We start from the raw sequence: 11,595 nt of genomic DNA, 5'->3' as shown, positions 1-11,595 counted from the left end.
CATGCTGTATTGACAATATCTGCTGCCCAGAAGCCCCGTGCATATTCATGTCATTAGCAAAGTAATTAACTCAGCTGGAGTCTGTCAGGAGTTCCAGCTCCAAGGCACATAGAGCTGAATGGGTTCTGCTTTATTCACTAGGACATAACAGGGAAAAGAATTCATTAGTACTGTTTCCTAATGATCCTCACTGGGCATTGTTGCCAAGAGATATTTCCTAGGTAAATGGTTCTGTAGGCAAATGAGCTTAGAAATCACTGCATTAAGGAATAGAGGGAGCATTACACAGTACTATATTAAAAACTTTATGCAGTTATACAGGAAGGAAGTCTGTTTACCTATGCTTAACCAAGCATTTTTGGAAATGGAAAGTGTTATATTATTATTTGCATACCGTTTACTTACCTTCAATGGAACACTCTTAAGTAAATACTTTTTATTTTATTTTGTTTACGAACTACACCTGGCTGTGCTCAGGGGCTTACTCCTAGCTCTGCACTCAGGGATCACCCCTGGTGGGCTCAGGGGACCATATGGGGTGCAAGTAATCAAACATGGGTCAGCTATATGTGAGGCAAGTGCCTTAACTGCTGTAGTATCTCACTGGCCCCTAGCAAATCTTGAGTTACTAGTAACTTATGATCTGCCAAAATAATTATTTTGTGAATCAGGTCACTGCTTAATTGATACTGTAAAGACTTCCTACAAAGATAGAGCTACTTATTCCTTTTTATATCAACGTACTTCTTCCATAGTTTTTTTTGGGTACAGCAATTGACTTTTAAAATATATATTTAAGACAACAAAAACAGTAACAAGTCTTACAATGGAGATGTTACTGGTGCCTGCTCAAGCAAATGGATGAACAACGGGATGATAGTGCTACAGACAGTGCTACCGTGATATAATGCTTGATCTAAGGAAAAATAAGACCCTAACTGGGAACATTGTCCACCTTCTTTCACATTGTCCTGAGTGGACCAATGATTGTCACTGTGTTTTATAAATTTGCCAATCCCTGTTGTGTATCCATTGATTTGCAATGAATTTTTCATCATGGTCATTGGTTTGCATTAATTTATTAATATCTTTTCTTTTTTTTCACCAATTATCTCTGGCAAACATACTATAAAATATCTGGTTACTGTGTAGAGAGAAGTATATAATCATGGAACTAAGAAGTTTATGATCATGGAACCCATAAACATTCTATGAGGAAATAGTGGCATTAATGCATGTTCCAGACAGATGAAATAACTAAGAAACACTAAAGCACTAAAAACATAAATATTACCATTGTGAAGTTAGATTAACTTTTGCAAGTTACTGAAATGTTGAATATAACACAAATTGTAAATATAATAGATATTTATGACTTAAATAATTGATTTCAATCAGTATTAGAGATTGTTCTTTAAATGGTGGTGGAGAATACACCCAACAATGCTTCGGGGCTTATTGTGCTCAAGGATTATTTTTGGTATAGCTTAGGGGACCATATGTCATTCTGGGGATTGAACTGGGGTCAGCTACTGCAAGGCAAGTACTATCTCTTTAGTCCTCTATTTTGAATATATATATGTGTGTGTATATATATGTGCATATGTTTTGGGATTATACCTGGCAGTTTTCAGAGGTTAGTCACTCCTGGTGGGCTCTGTGGACCTTAATAGGATTCTGGGGATTGATGCTGGACCTTAATAGGATGCTAGTTGGCTGTATGCAAGGCAAGTGCCCTACCTGCTGTACCATCACTCCAGGCCCAAGGGGGGAACTGGTGAGTCAGACCAAATTCATTCCTCTGATAACTGTTATTCAAGAATGAGACTTGATTGTTCATTAAAATATTTTACCAGACTTATGAGATTTTACACTTGAGAATGACTTTAGAGATCTGTTGGTACATATGTTTCTTATTTTGAAAATAGGACAATAGAGTCAGATGCAGTATCAGCTGACCAAACTCTTCCTCCTTCAGTGCAGAGACTCCAAATTGTCTAACTCTTCAAGAAAATGCTAGTCAATGGGCCTAAGAGTGGAACACTTCATCAGAGATGGCATGTACATAGTTGACTGGCATATGCAAGTGTTCAACATCATTATCAGGAAAATTCAAATCAAAAACAGCAGTGCTATATATAACTGTGAACAGCACTTCACAGTTTTGAAAATGGCCTATATTACAAAGGCCAAAAGCAATCAGAGCTGGTGGGAATGTGGTGATAAAGAAACTTTTTAAAAAAATTGTTGGTAATATTGTCAACAGCTAGTAAATAATATTGGAGCTATGAACCAAATTTCTGCTTCAAAAGACTCAACTCTTATTCACATACTAAAACATAACAACAAGGAACCTACGTAGGCAGATGAACAGAAGAATGAGAGCTCCACGTCTCAAATTATGTTAAAGTGAAAGCAGATATTTTGAAATGTTCCTACAGAGATTGTTTACTGGATTATATGGAAGTCTAGGGAAAAATATGTCAAGTCACGGTATATTCTCTTATGTTAGGACTGCTGCAGTAAAAAAACTACAAATAATATCAGCTGAATATGTATTGAATAAGTATAATTATATAATTGTTAGATTCTGCTAGATTCTTTGCTACATTATTTATAATAGTATATATTTCTTCAAAAGTTTGTCAAGAGGGTATTGTCACTGTCACTGTCATCCCTTTGTTCATCAATTAGCTAGAGCAGACAACAGTAATGTCTCCATTGTGAGACTTGTTACTGTTTTTGGCATATCGAATACTCCATGGGTAGCTTGCCAAGCTCTGCCGTGGGGGCAGGATACTCTCAGTAGCTTGCTGGGCTCTCTGAGAGGGGCAGAGGAATAGAACCCAGGTCAGCCACGTGCAAGGCAAACACCCTACCCACTGTGCTATCACTCCAGTCCATTACTATTGTAGCTTAAAAAAAAACATATAGAGATACATGGATTTTAAGCTGAGTGGGGTGGCTCATCTAAACTAATATAAGTTTAAAAGGTGTGTGATTTGAGTTTAGAACCACTCCAAACACAATAAATACTCCAACGGGGGAACTGGTGAGTCAAGACAGTGACCACATGCGTTCCTCTGACTGTTATTCAAGAATAAGACTTGATTGTTCATTAACAACTGGCAATTGAACTTCTTTGGAAGACATTTTGAATTGGTCACTTTAGGGAACATGGTTTATTTTGATGCTAAGACTGGGAAGACATTTGCCCTGAGTTTTCTTGGTATATTAGTTCTCTCTGAAAAATCTAATGATAGATAGCTTTTTATTCTGGAGAGAGCATTGTGGTTATAAACCAATGCTCTCTGTTCCCTTTCTTTTATTTCTTTTAATCCAAATCTTTGCCACTGATGATTACCAGTTTCTAGGTGCAGCAGAGGGAAAAGAAAGCTAACTCTAGGTTGGACACTTTTATTAATGCAACTGTATAAATGATAAGTGCCATTTTAAAAATAGGCCTTTTGTGTTGCCACGAACTCATACCGTCAATTATTATTCATTTGGAATTTATGATAATGTATATCCGGCTAGTTTAACGTTAAACATTGATATGCCTTTGGAATGAATCCATGCCAAGAAAAGAGGTGTAAATAGATTTCTAGTAGAAATACTTATCAATTTAGGACAACAAACTAATTTGAGTTTTTTTTTTATAATCACTAGGTTAAGACATATGCTTTTTATACAGTTTATCTTACATATTAAAATAAAAATATATTTTGATGTTTAGATCACACTTAGCTCTGCTTGGGGTTAATTCCTGGCTCTGCACTCAGAGATGACTCCTCCAGTCTTAAGGAACCATATATGAACCTGGGTTGGCTGTATGCAAAGCAACCCTACCCACTATATTATATCTTTGCATCCTAAAAATGCATTTTAATTCATTTACATAAGTATAGCCTTCAATAGCATTTTGATATGCTAGATCCAGTTACTGTCTAAAGCTAAAATTATTGTTTAAACCATTTAATTTTGTTCCTTATGGTATAAAGGAGGTATTCATAGAGAATTTATAGGGTATTTTAAATGTTACCCAGTTTAATAGTTGACATGAGTCTACTGTCTGACATTGATGGGTCTCTTTAGAGCACTGAGGAAAAAAAATAAAATAAGACAAACTACTTGTAGAGACTGGGTTAGAGGGCCTGGGGGTCTCGGAGCACAAAAGGATTTTTTTCTATCTTTTTTTTTTAAAAAAAAATTGAATCACCTTGAGAGATCAGTTACAAACTTGTTCATGATTTGATTTCAGTCATACTACACAGTTCCAACACCTGTCCCTTCACCAGCGTATATTGCCCAAAACCAGAGTTCTTAGTTTCTTTCTCACCACCATTACCCAAGCCTGCCTCTGTGGCATTCTCTCTCTCTCTCTCTCTCTCTCTCTCTCTCTCTCTCTCTCTCTCTCTTCTCTCTCCTCTCTCTCTCTCTTCCGCCCCTTACTCCTTTCTCTCTTCACTCTCTCTCTCCCTCCCTTCCTCATTCCTAGGTACTGTAGTTTGTAATACTGTTACCGAAAAGGTATCATGCATATCACTTTATCTCCTTTCAGCACTCAGTTCTTGTCTAGGGTGATCATTCCCAACTATCATTGTCATCGTGGTCACAAAAGGACTTGCCCCTTCCCCTTTCTGGCAAGTTTCCTACCATGAACCAGTTCAAGAGCACTTTCTATGTTTTTTTTTTAGAATATTCTGCTCCTTTTAAAATATACTGAAGGACCAGGGATGTGTCTCAGTGGTTCAGTACATGCTTCACATGTGTGAGGTCATGGACTTGATTCCTAAAACCAGAAAATAACAAATATAAAACAATATATTTTGAAGTATTCTATGAAACTGTACTCAGTAGAGTTGATTTCTAGATTGAAGCTTAAGAAAAAAAAGTCAAACCAAATCTTATTTAATAATGGAATTAAATTTTTATCTCAAGTGCAAATAAATATTATGCTAGTTTTGGATACTATTTTCCTACTTAGAGGATAAACTGAAGATGGTAAAATGGGACACTTGGATAGTCATCATTATAGGAGAATGTGAATGCTTTCAAGTATCATAGTCTGGAATAATTATTCTCCTTTGGGAGACTACATTAGTGCAGCCAGTGAATTTATATGAGCCCATAAGCTCTACTTTGCTCTCTGGTTGTTTTGATCAAGTTCATCCTTGGTTAGTAATACATCTTCTGGTTATCCTTGCTGGTTGCAGGAATATTTTAACTGTACTTTTTCCCCCCTAAAAAGCACTTATGCTTTATGATAAAATATTTTTTTAAATTCCTCAAATGTCCCCACAACTTTTTAAATTTTGGAACAAAAGCTTAAATAATCAGGGGTCAGGATAACATATTTAGAATAGGAAAGACTTTAGATCATTGGCAAGACTTTAGATCATTGGCAACTAATTTTAGACAGTATGGAAAGACATAGAACTAGTAACGAAACCAGGGATATGACTCCCTCATGTTTTTTGACTCGCCACTTTATGTGCATGCATACCTGTATACTTGCACACTTCTAAAATTACTGGTATATGAAACTTCTACATATGTGTAATTAATAGCTTATGTGAACTTGACATTTAGTTATAAAATGATATGTCACCATTACTGGGAGAGAATTCAACAATGCATCTCCCTTCAATAGTTAGAACTAGTTTATTATGGGAAGAATATAGTTTAATACTATTTATCTGCCTTTGCATTTTCTCCTGCAAATCTATCTATGCATGGGTAATTTTACTCCTTACGAGGAAATATTTTCTCTAGCTTCTTCAGCAAGATGATATATGGTAGTCACCCTTATAAAAGAAAGGTTTATACATTTATTGTAAATATTGAAAATTGCCTTTATAAAGGTCCATTTCATAACTTATGTTGTGCTATGATGGGTAATTTGAAAACATCCAAGAGTCTTTGGGCTTAAGTGGAGAGAGAGTAATGGGGAAATTGTCTGCCATAGAGGCAGGGGGAGGGGTGGAATGGGGAAGGATACTGGGGACATTGGTGGTGAAAAATGTGCACTGGTGGATGAATGGGTGTTCGATCATTGTATGACTTAAACTCAAACATAAAAACTTTGTAACTGTATCTCATGGTGATTCAATAAAAAAATAAGTAAGTCCTTGGGCTTACGTATAAATCACAGTAAAATGCCTTTATTATAGTGGAATACATTTTCTACATAATTTCACTAGCTCAATAAAATATGTTATTTGAGAAAAATTTGGAAGGTCATGTTAATTTATGCAGTAAGAAAATTGCAAATCTTATGATATGCCTAAGGAGAGTTCAGGTGAACTTCTAGGAAGCAGCGAAGGAAGAAAAAGAAAAATGTGGATCCATGAAAAGTCTGCCATGTTAAAATTTCTACAACATTTTCCTATCAATGTCCATTAAATTTTTTAGAGGTGAAGTGGAGAGATGATTCTAGTGGGTGTGGATCTTGCCTTGCTTGTGGTCTGTCCTGGTTTAGTCCCTAACATTCCATAAGGTCCCCTTAGCATTGCCAGGTATGGTCCCCATGCAAAAAGAAAAAAAAGCTCCTTTCCTTTCCATTGTTGCTCTTCTAGTGATGACAGACAATATATTTGGTTGTGTGCTTTGCCAGAGATCATGCACTTTGCTCTGGTACCGCGGATCCCAACTGGCAAGTGTCACTGGGACCTCACTCAGCATATGGAGATGGTACAGACAATCCAATTCTTTAGTGCAGGGGTTTTGCCACAGAGCTTTCACTGGGCCCCTGTGCCTATTGTTTATCTAGTTACTGTGGTTCTTAGGACAGAACCCAGGAGCTTATGCGGACAAAATACATATTCTGCCACTGAGCTATTCCCTGGCCCTTTATATTGTTATTTTTTCTTTCCCTTTTATTTTTGGGCGGGGGTGGGCGGAGTGGGTGGGAGGTACCTTTCAAGCAGTGCTCAGGGCCACACCTAGTTGTTCTCCAGCCTTACTCCTGGCTCTGTGCTCAGGGATCACTCCTATTCAGTTTTTGGGGACCAGGTGGTGATGGCAAGCACCAAAGCCAGGTTGGTTGGATGCAAGGTTGGATGCAAGGATGCAAAATCCTTTACCTGCTGTACTATGTCTCTGGCCCTATGTCTCAATTGTAAAAACAAATTGAACCCATAGAAAATGTTGTCTTTGCTCATTTATTAATTTGTTTAAAAATATTGTTGAGGTAACATGGTTATATAAAGTTAATATTAAAGCTTCTTGTGTCCAATGTAACCATAACTCCACTATCAGTGAAGTAGTAAATACCTCCTCCTATGTCACTTCTACTCTGCTGCTTTTTTCCCTGTACCCCATCCCCTGTCTACTTTTATTAGGTAAACTCAGGCCTATTGACAAACTCCAGGGATTTGTTTTTATTGGATACTGTCCATATCCTTGCTTTGTTTCTTTATATGCCCCGTGTGAATAAGATCAACTGGCAACTGTCCTCACTCTGACTTACTTAACATGACCCCCTCTAACTCCATCAATACAGTAGCAAAAGACAATATTTCATCAGTTCTTACAGCTGTATAATGTTCCACATTGTATATATACCATAACTTCTTTGTTCATTCACCGGTAATCAGATATTTGAGTTTCCAGGTGCTGGCTATTGTAAATAGTGTTGCACCAAACAACGTGTATATATGTCTTGAATGAATGCTTTTGTGCTCTTGGGATAGATGTCAAGAAGTGGAATTTCTGGGTCTAATAGAATTCTATTTTTAATTTCTTGAGAAGTTTCCATACTGTTGTTTCCCACAGAGATTGAACCAGATGACATTCTCATCAACAGGGAATGAGGGTTCCATTTTTACCCCACTCCTGTCAACACTATTTAGTTCTGGTCTTTTTGATAAACACAAATTCTATTTGTTTGACGTTGTATAGTTCACTGTTGTCTTGATTTGCATTTCTTCACTGAGATCCCAGTTGAAAGTTGTTGTCACCAGACATGGAAAGAAAAAGTAATTATTCTTGTCCTAGACCATTGAGTTACCAGCTTCCCAATTATTTTCTCAGTTGAGCAAACCATTCTTAAGGGGCTGAGATAGCTTTGAAGTCTTGATCTGCAGAGGGATGAGAATCAGGGCTATGCATTCCACTTGTAACCCTATTCCACCAGAAATTTTTCTATATGATCCTAGATATGTAAAATAGGTATTCAGACCAATTTTTTGCTGGTAATAAATCAGAAATTTAGTTTAAGACAAAATTTTGAAATCTCCACATGCAGTTATGTGACTTCAACTATATCACAACCCACAGTTTAAGAAATTAGTTGTGTAAATAATAAAAATAACTTTTTTTTCTTTTTGGGTCACACCTGGCGATGCACAGGGTTTACTCCTGGCTGTGTATTCAGGCATTACCCCTGGCAGTGCTCAGAGGACTATATAAGATGCTGGGAATCAAACCTGGGTCAGCTGCGTGCAAGGCAAATGCCCTATCTGCTGTGTGTTCACTCCAGCCCCAATACTGCTTATTTTTCAAAGAAGAGATTTTGGTGAAATGCACATATTTTATTTTTTTCTCTATCAGATGCTATGAACCTGGTATGTGCTTTTCTAGCAGCAAAATACAAAGAAATGTAAACAATCCAAGAATCCTTCTCAATGATTCACATAATGCTAAACTAGTCAGAGATGGTCAGTGGTCAAGCAAGCTCCAAAATTAGGCCAACAGCATTAATACCCTATATTTCCTTGCAAGTTTGTTTTTCACTTAGAATTGCCATCATATAATGTTGCTTGATCAATAGTTATATGATCAACATTTATATAGGTCACTGGTAAAATGAGGTTTCATAAGGACACAGCCTCTAAATTATAAAATTGAGACCACAAATGATGTTACCAGTTGTTCCCCAGTCTGCAAAAGAGACATTTAATTTTACTTCTTTCTGTGTAATGAGGTTACTTGGTTAGTGCAAGTGCTTATACCTTTGGAATTAAAAAGTTACTGTATTTCCATCGCCAAAAACCTACAGTCATTTCTTTCTGTGGAGAGGCGAGGGCTCACAGAGGTGATCAGGAGGCCCAGGAGTCCTTTCCTGTGATTCTCAGCCACCCGGGTAAGCCTTTATCATTGAAGAGTTAGCACCTAGGAATGCTGTGCTCCAGGAGTGCCCTGACTAGGCTCAGCCGCATGCAAATTCTATGCTTAATCCCTGTGATAACTCTCTGGCCCACAACAGGATTAATTACATCAGACTTCCCTAGTATTTCATCTCCTCCTGATATTCCCCCTCCGTTCTTCATAAGTCAGTCTTCACAAATTTAGTTTTCCTCCCCTCCAAATAGTACTTTTGCAACTTTTACACCAATTTATATTTCTTCAATTGAAATGATTAATGTGCTGAAAGTCGCTGGTTTTTATTTTTGTCTGGATGTATTCTGTAAGTTTAGTCATACTCCCAAAGACTTGACTGTATATCCTAAGATGAGACTGAATTATTGCTATTCATAAAAAAAATGCTCACAGTATAGTAAATTCTGGGATTCTTCTGGATAATGTTTCTGAAAGACAGGCAGGCAAAAGAACTATCTGTGCTCAGGGCTACTGCATCTGCTATGTCACTGCAGATGTTTCTCTTTTATTGAATGAATATGATTCATAACTCTATATATTTCAGGGAAAATGCTCTGTTTGGGGGGGCAAAAGCAGCAGTCAAAATGCTTGACTCACTGTACTATCTCTCCAGCCCCTGTATTAGATAGGTTTTTTGCATTGTCTATGTACTTCCATTGGAAACTCACTCCCTCTCCAGCACCATGATGAGTTTTATTTGGATTAAGCCAGTCAGCCTGTTCCAATTCTCCCTAGATCATCTCAGTTCATAACTGTGGGCTAAGAGATTCAGTTAGGACTTTCCTCACCCTTCCTTGTACCTTGTTGGGCTTGATGCAATGCTTTTAGAGGCTAACACAGAGGGTAAAGTAAGTCTCCATAAAACCCAGAGAAGATTGTAAAATTCTTCTCTGGATCCTGTCTGGAGTCAAAGTGGGAAAAAGAAAAAAATAAAACAATAACAACAACCATAAAAAACAATCAGCCATGCTCTAAGTTCAGATCAGAGGCCTTAGAAGAAACCAGCCTTTTTGCAGAAGAATATTCTAGGCAGAAGCACTAAATCTGAGGTGGAAAAAGAAAATGTAAGGGAGATGTAAATGGCTCATGTACATGAACATGATGAAAAAACAGACTTTTTAATTTTTTTTTGGTCTGCTCCTGATGCTCCAGTCTTACTCCTGGCTCTGCAATCAGGGATCACTCCTGGCAGGCTCCAGGGACCATATGGGGTACTGGGGATAGACCCCAGGTTGGCCATGTGAATGGCAAATGCTTGACTCACTGTACTATCTCTCCAGCCCCTGTATTAGATAGGTTTTTTGCATTGTCTATGTACTTCCATTGGAAACTCACTCCCTCTCCAGCACCATGATGAGTTTTATTTGGATTAAGCCAGTCAGCCTGTTCCAATTCTCCCTAGATCATCTCAGTTCATAACTGTGGGTTAAGAGATTCAATTAGGACAAACCATGGGGAATCCTGCTCCTTCCTTTTTAGGCATGAATGAGAAACTATGTTATCCTGATTGTATCCTCTACCACCTTATTTGCACCATTGGAAGATATTTAATACTGAATGGCAGAAGAGAGCAGAAAATGGAATTTTGTTGACCTTTTTTGAGACATTTTATTTGATTTTCCTTATGTATGTCAATATCTCTTATTATTCAATCCAATTGGATTTGAGTTTTCTTATTTCAGAATGGAGATCACAATCTACTGGGAAGCCATTAAGTAGTTTTCTGCCGGTAAGTGGCTTGCCTTGATTCAATTTTTAAAAAAGTGTTCTATGTTAAAAAGATTTATTGATTTACAAAAGTAAAAACCAGAGCAAAAAGGATAGTTAAGAGGCAATTGTAGAAGCCCATATAAAAGGTTATTAGCCTTGGAATTGTACTGGAGATAGAGAAAAATCATATGGGAAGAAATATATTTTGGTGTATAATGAATAGAACCTATAACTGTGGTAAATTTCAAATAAGAACAATCATGACTTTCCTAAAACCATGGGAAGGTGTGGCTTGAATAGTTCAGATGGTGCTTCATACTGAAATGAAGAAGCAGCTTAATGGGGGATGGGGTAGAAAGAAATATTTCAGTTGGTATTTGTTAAACTTAAAATAATAATTTCCTTGATAAGGATATGTTACCTGTATAATTGCATATGGAAGCCTGACACTTGGTGGCGAAATTAGAACTGAAAATAAAACTTTTAGTCATTGTCAAATTAGTGGACAGTAAATAAATGGAAATAGATGAAGTAATATTTGGAGAAGTTGTAGATTAAAAATAAAGGAGGGCCTAATATGGAGTCTTCTTGCATTCAAAGCTTAGAAAATGAGTAAAGATCACGGGGGAATATTAAAGAAGACTTACCATACAGGTGAAAATCTGAAATATGGAGAGTTAAAAATAAGGAGGATATTTCAAAAGAAGCTCAACTCTGGAATTCTGAGTAGTAGAGGGAGGGAGAGAGATAGAGAGTGTGTGGACCATTGATTTGTTTGGGCAT

General features: G+C 37.1%; 1 non-coding gene across 1 annotated transcript; it reads left to right on the top strand.

Moving 5' to 3' along the window:
- The first annotated feature begins 9,898 nt into the window (after positions 1–9,898).
- On the top strand, positions 9,899–10,017 carry LOC129401002 (small nucleolar RNA SNORA26). The gene has a single exon (XR_008628033.1). It is a non-coding gene; the product is annotated as a small nucleolar RNA SNORA26 (small nucleolar RNA).
- The last annotated feature ends 1,578 nt before the right edge of the window (positions 10,018–11,595 follow it).

The sequence above is a fragment of the Sorex araneus genome, chromosome 1 (genome assembly GCF_027595985.1).
Source record: "Sorex araneus isolate mSorAra2 chromosome 1, mSorAra2.pri, whole genome shotgun sequence".
Lineage (NCBI taxonomy): Eukaryota > Metazoa > Chordata > Mammalia > Eulipotyphla > Soricidae > Sorex > Sorex araneus.
Note: the sequence above shows the minus strand (reverse complement) of the source record. Positions and strands in the feature narration are given on the sequence as shown.